Source organism: Pinus tabuliformis, chromosome 6 (assembly GCF_031772625.1).
Source record: "Pinus tabuliformis cultivar Carrire ecotype Pingquan chromosome 6, CPIR1, whole genome shotgun sequence".
In the NCBI taxonomy this organism is placed as follows: Eukaryota; Viridiplantae; Streptophyta; class Pinopsida; order Pinales; family Pinaceae; genus Pinus; species Pinus tabuliformis.
In genome coordinates, this window is record NC_142292.1 from 1,102,226,787 (window position 1) to 1,102,234,330 (window position 7,544).

Consider the following 7,544-nt stretch of genomic DNA (forward strand, 5'->3'; position numbering starts at 1 on the left):
CGAAGGAACAACACTTTCACTTTCTATTGTTCCTTTTCCGAAGGAACAACATTTGCATTTTCTTTTGCTATTCCTTTTTCTAAAGGAACAACATTTTCGTTTTTGTTGTTCCTTTTTCAAAGGAACAACACTTTTGTTTTTTGCTATTCCTTTTTTTGAAGGAACAACACTTGCATTTTCTGTTGTTCCTTTTCCGAAGGAACAACACTTGCATTCTTTGTTGTTCCTTTCTGAAGGAACAACACTTTCATTTTTCTGCTGTTCCTTTTTGAAAGGACAATATTTTTACATTTTTTTTCTTGTGCTTGTTTTCTTTGTTGTTCCAATTAAGGACAACTACTATTCCTCTTAATAGACAACAGTTTCGAGTATTTTTCTTCCTTTTGCTTTCGTATTTGTGCACAGTACCTATTTCATCTTTTTTTTGTGTGTGTTTTATCATTTTTGAAGCACAACTATACATCTATGCAATGAATACAAAAACTAGAGGATACTAAAATTAGTAAATTACATAAAATCGTTATCTTTACAAGGAATTGCTTTGAATTGATAAGAGAAAAGAGGAAAGGACACAACTATTGATCACCTTGCTGTTATTATTCTACTAATACCGATATGATTGGTTATCTTTATCATGATGGTTCTTTTCTAAATCCCCATAATCCTCTTTGATAATTATTAAGGAATAAGAACAAAGCGTATATTTTTCTATTGAGATGTTAAGACTTCTTCCACCATTCCTACTCTTAAGGAGTGCCGAACCACCCTTTGTGTATAAATAGGAAAACTACTTTATAAAGAGAAAAAAGAGAGAAAAATATTTATATGATTTGCTATCATGGTTTGTCAAATGAAAGATAGGGGGTCTCATCAAGAGCCAGCCTACCATGATCATAAGGAAGAAAGTGAAGTGGCGTTCCCACTATGGCCACCACACCAGGGATATGATCCAAAAGGCACATCAGAAAAAATAAAAGAGTCCTTGGAACAGGAGGTCTCATCACGAGCCAGCCTGCCCACCTTTCACTCCTTCCTGGTGAATGGCATTATGATTTATCTGGTTACCAAGCCAACATAATGGCCTCCATTTTGACATTGCACAACACTTTCCTAAGCATACACAAAGGATCATGGTTCCACGGGTGAAATAAACAACTCTGTCAAGGTTATGGACACCTGTGGGCAACAGAGCTCTGTTGATGGTATTGAAGTCACATTCCTTATACACCAATAGCAATTATAAAACCCTTCTTCTTCTTATATCTTTGTAATCGGTCAAAATGAGATTATGTACATAATCCCTTTGAACCTTTAATACATGAAAATCTATTACAATCAATTATGATGGAAAAAGTTGATAATGACCGCATCAGACTTTTTGTGCATGTCAACTGTCCTATCCTCCCAATCTCGCATCATATCACGACATTCTCTTATTTATTAAGTGATTCTATTATATACGTCGATTTTGGCAATCTGCTCATTCTTGTAAACATGGCATCTTGGTATACACTGTTCCTTTATGACTCTGTACCATGGCACTTCAGCATGTCGCTCCCTCATTTGACGGCCGAGGATGGCCTATCACATTGCAGGGGGGAGCAGGTGACCTCATAATTTGCTGGCATACGTGTCAAACTATCATTCGAAGAATTCTCACTCAGGAATAGCAAGGCTTAACAGTATATTGTTTTCCAATTTGCATGGCTTACTGTTCCAAAGCTATGTCCGTGTTATGCTCTGCAACAATTAGAAGTAATGCGAAATTTGAACAAGCTTGTTGTTTCATCATTTTCTCTGTGTTTCCTAACAGATTGAATAGCCTACTGTTCCATTGCCATCTATGCATTTTTTTACAGTGTGCTAAGCATGGAAGGAAGATTAATTCGTAGATAACCACAAGTATCGACAATCTTTGATGCTGCATGAGAAATACTAACAAGGGCAGGATGGATATTTTGTCTCAATCATTTACAACAATCCAACGAGACCGTAGCAATTGAATTCTTGCAGAACTTGCAAGAACATCACTACATGGTAACAGGGAGACGGATAGCAGTCACCGATGACATAATTGCAGAGGTCTCGGGACTACCAGCCACTGGACCTATGTGGACTCTAAAGAAGAAGAGACTGTGAAACGTCATAAAAATATTCCAAGATGAAGGCCAGAACCTGACTGTAAGAGGAAATGGAGTTCTACCAGCAGCATTGGGAGAGTCATGGGCAGAATTGGCAAGAATCATCCAGAGTTACATCACCTGTGAAGGCAGGAAAGACGTGGAAAGACCACGCCACCTTAAACTTTTAGCTGTATTAAAACAGAAATGCACTGTGAATTTTCCTACGTTTTTAAATTCTTTATTTCAAGATGTTGCCCAAAGCATGAAGAAATATCGCCACATTGAATCGGTAGTAAGTCACCATGGGTTGATATGATTGATAGTTAGCTATAGTCTTGCTCAACAACAAAGCAGTTGGGAAGAACTGGTCTTCATAATAGAAGGGGGACTGGCTTTGCCAGTCCCAAAATGAAAACATGCTGCTAGCACATTGAATAGACAGCTGAAACGAAGGAAATCCATTAGATTGGCATGGACCAGAGGGAGGCTGGAAAATTCCCAAGGGAACACCAGTTAGCCGGTGGAGATAGATGATTCAGGGGATGAGCAACCCCTGCAATTGGAAGGAGAGGAGAATGAAAAAGAGTTGGAGAAAAATGATGAAGGAGAAACAGAGGAAGAGACCGGGAAGTCTGGGTAGGTGGAGGAAGAAACAGAGCAACATGAAGAAAGCCCATCGCAAAATCCATCACAAGAGGATGAATTGGTCCAAATTGTGGCCAATATGGACAAATATGCTTAACCTATCAGCCCACTAAACCTCCACACCAAATAAGAACCAAAGGAGAATTCTTCTCATGACAAAAATGCATCCGAGGGACTATGCGATGAGGAAGAAGGACTGCAGGAGCACTCTGTTCATGATAAGAGTGCATCTGAAGAATTGTGTGACGAGGAAGAAGAAGAAGAGAATCACTCCACCCATGATGAAAGTATATCCAGAGAGAAAAGTGATGAAGATAAAGAAGAGGAACAATTCCTAGTCAGACTACACCGGAAGAATTTCATGAAGGAGATGGGGTGGAAGAAGAAGTTACCTAGGAAATAATAGAACAAGCTAGGGTTTATACTCCTGAACAACCCAATTAGAACAATGAGGAAGCACCCCAAGAAGAAAACTAGGAAATTGGTCAAGGCGAAAGTCTAGGTCTGAGTAAACGAACAACTGTTCCTTCCAAGAAAATAGAAGAAATCAAAAGATTATGAAAAGAACAGCAAAGACTACTTAACATGATAGCACGACTTCGACAACAAATCAGGGTTTTGAAAATGTGGAAGAAAGAAAAAAGGACCTCGGTGGTAAAGCATGCAACCACTCCGGTGAAACCCCTGAAGAAAAAAATTAGGAGGACTCAAGTCTAGCCTATCGTTCAAAACCAAAAGGAATATCATTCGGCTGTCACCCATGTCGAAGTATAAATAGATAATATATTGGCATGTGACAAAGAAGTTCAGACAAAGGCACAGTCCTCTGAGGAAATTCGAATCATGAATACACGATGATGCAATAAGAAGATTCAAGTAAACCTCCTACTTACAACTACTATGTAGGATAATGATCTGAGGATAGTAACTCTACGAAAGGATTTGGTGCAAGCCTAGCACATAGTAGAGAAACTTACAGAATAGACTGTCTCTCGAGAAAAGTATGAAAAATTACAACAGCAACTGAGGAACGTCAAATTATCCGAAAGCTTGAAGGATGGCGAAAGGAAGAACAAAGGGTCAAAAGGGTAACTCATAGACTAGATGTAGTCATCAAAAAAATGGATACCTTATGCTCTTTATATATTGACATCCTAACGTGTAGACCACATGCTAGGAACTATGCCTTTTTTTTAATGGAAAGATATTTGCAATTGAAAATTAAAGCTGTCAAAGCAGGAGCCCCTATAGAAATAAACACTATTGATGACTTCATAAATTGATGTAAGCACTATGGGGTGAAGGTCCAGAGACTATTATGTGAATTCTATTTGCACAACCTTGTGTTAGATCAAGAAACAAATCAGAATCCCAGCCCTTTCGTTGGGGATGTCCAACTGTAGGCATTCATTTCTTTTGGTGTTAATAAAATAAAATGGCTTAAAGCCTACAATGCCTTTCAAAGACAAGAAAATGGATTAGACTTATGGGTGCGAGCTGAGCCTAGAGACCCATTACAATTGTGGAATAAACATAGGAACCTAATGAGGACTCTGGGCATGATTGAGGCATTAGGACCTATTCATACAACAATCATTCGGCAAGGGATAGAAAAATTCTTTACCATCAAGGACCTTGCCATTGCAGCTACCAAATTCCAATATCAGACTTCTAATCCGAACATCCAACTCAGGGAACCATTTAACTATGAGAACTTTAAGCTAGTTGTTGATCGCTTGGGTCTCTATGGTGACCTTATTTTGAGAGAAGGTCCATCTTGGTTAGGTTGTAGGTTCCGAAGTCCAGTTATTTGGCACCCTGCACCAGGATACCAAGCCTTGTATGAAATGCCTGAGGATTAGATAGGACATCTTTTTTAGCACCTAGCTAGGCATCATGGTTGTAGACCACCTCATGAGATCTCGTCTCCAGCCTACTCCCTCACTACCTTGCATGTCAACTATAATGTTTTCATGAGGGCATGAAAAAGGGTAAGCAAGGGGGTGTGTTGAGCACTGAAGAAGGTATGCTATTATCATTTATTTTGTCATCTTTTCTTTAAAACTCATGACCTCTTTACATCATGAACTAGGTAGATAATATGAAATTATGATAAAATCTAAAAGATTTGTATGTAAAGCAAAATAACTAATAATTACCCTTTTCTTATGCAGAAAAAAGAGAAAACGGAAGAGTTCCATCCCAAGGGAAAAGACAAGGACAAAGTTAATTATTGTCCCTTTGACAAGTAACCTCATGCAAACAAGGCAATCCAAATTGGAGCATATCAGCCAGGGAAAGGAAAAGGAGATACCAAATCGGCGCAAGAGAAAAAGAGGATAACTAAGAACTAATAGTTTGGTGAATCCCTCGAGATCTTTTGATCCTGAGGGATCACTATCTTAATGATTTTTTGTATCGTTGATATCTCCGCTCGGCTATTATAAGAAGGGCAGCACTGCTAGCCCGAGGGGCAAACTGTTGTTGTTTTTATGAAATTCTCCTTTGTATTTGAAACTTTGATCATCAACTCTCTTTGAAGAGCGATTCGCTGTAACTATGTTTTGATGCTTTAACATATAAATCTGGTTTCCGTTCCATCTTTGATTCTGGAGTAATCTCAAGCAGTTTGTCCCTAGAGGCTAAGGGCCTAGCCCTCGTGGAACACTTGCTCCTGCACCATTATTTCCAATTCGTGTGTGGTTTGATCTTCTCTATTAGCTCTACTCAGTAATCTGACATGCTTTGCTGTTTTACATAACAGTTCTGTTATATTTCATTTATACTTGACTAAGTAATGTTATTCTTTGTAACAGGAATGTTGTGTTGTTCATTCTGACTTTATATCGCATTGTTGTTCCTTTAACCATTGATATAAAATTGTTGTTCCTTACAGATTGCCATTTCTGTTCGATTCTAGAGTAACCATGTTGTACATTCATAAATCAATATTACTTTATTTATCTATGGTTCACATTTGAATGTGATTTTTGTTCATTTGGGATTGTTCTTCCATCGCGAATCAAAATTGTTTCACTTTATAACGGTGATTTATATTTGTTGTATCGAAGCCAGATTAGTATTCCTTTCAATATTAAGCATGCCGTGTGTAATAATTGACCTGGTTTGTTGTGCATTTATTCAAGTTGTTGTTCCATATTTCATTTCTGTTAGTTTTCCGTTCTATTTCCGTTTGTTGTCCAATTCATCTTTAAAGTAAGGATTGTTACTTAATTCCTGTAGGATATAATTACTGTTGTATTCATTTCTGCAGGTTAAGGTTTTGCTATTCAATCCTGTTCATAAGTGTAGTTGTTGTTCCATTTCCTGTCACTTGAAGTATCATTTCTTTGGTGTGCGGAACAATCTGAGATTGTAGTGAAAATTGACATATGTTGTCTAGTTCCCAGAATGATGATCTTTTCCTTGATTGCCTTTCAGTTTCATCAGTTTACAGAGGGAGGAGTTACCATTACTGTACCCTTGACTGATAAATTGCTATAGCTTTTTGAATGCATGATTTGAGTTTTAAGTTGCTTTTTATAAGTAGATATTATTCCAAGCATCTGTTTACTCTTATATTTAGAGCACTATACTACTAGCATTATTCTGACAAATGACCGCCTCAAACTGAGTACACTTTTTCGTTCCTAGATTAACAGTTAATGTAGGGTAAATAGAGGTGAAAAAGACCCTTTTTACTGCTCGACAACCACAAATGAACTGCTGAAAGATTTTGAGCACAAGTATATGCAGACACTGGGGAGTGTCTTAAAGGATTTTTGTGAGCTGCAGATCCAATCTAGAAGGATACAGGTGGGTGCAGGTCAAGCGAGCGTAGCACAAGTGAGCCTAGCACCAAGAACGAGTTAGGTTTCCGAATTGGTCAAGAAATTGGACCTTCGCATGGTTTCTCTACTGGAAGGGTCCCTATGCGTAGAATCAGCCAATGAATGAATCATATTAAGTACCCTTAAGGACATCACGCTAAACATTGCAGTGCTCCCCAATTAAGTTCTTCATGTGCTGCATGCAGGGGTGACTCAGGAATTCAGAGCTCGGGAGTAGCGCGATCTCAATTTCATAAGCGAATACATGGTGAACAATGAACAGATGTTCACCAAGAAATGCAGGCCTTGAAGGAAAAAGATACAACATAGGTAAATAGTTCCAAGTTGGAGGCCGCAATAGCATAGGTGTGCAGAATAGTATCGGAGTTGCACATCCCAAAGGACGCACAGCCAAAAGTCAAGATCCGTAAATTAGGAGCATGCATACACGAGGTGAAGGCAGAAGTTGGGCAAGTTCAATTTGAACTCAATATGAAGATCAAGGAGCTGTATCTCAAATTACATCCTACAACTCTGCCCGAGGTTAGGGAGCAGTGTGGAGCCACCATCAAGGAAGGGATGGCCACTTTGGATGCTGCAGTCACAGACTAGACGGGCTTGTTTGAAGAAGCGATTAGGCACAACTCTGTAGGAAGACCCAAACCTACAAATATTGAATACAGAGATTCACGAGCTCTAGAAGCAGTACGATGAGGTCACGGTGACAGAGCACTCAATTGCCACAACGCAGTGCCTCGCTAAGTCACAGAAGGGGAATCAGATCCTCGCACATGTAGAAGCATCTCAGAAAAAGGAGGGCGTGCTTAAGGCTAGGTTGGGACCTTGTTTAGAAGAAGCTTACAAAGTATCAACCAACATTCAGGAGAAGTTGACAAGCTTACATCAAGAAAAACAAATGATGAAGTTGGTCATGGAAGGACCAGCT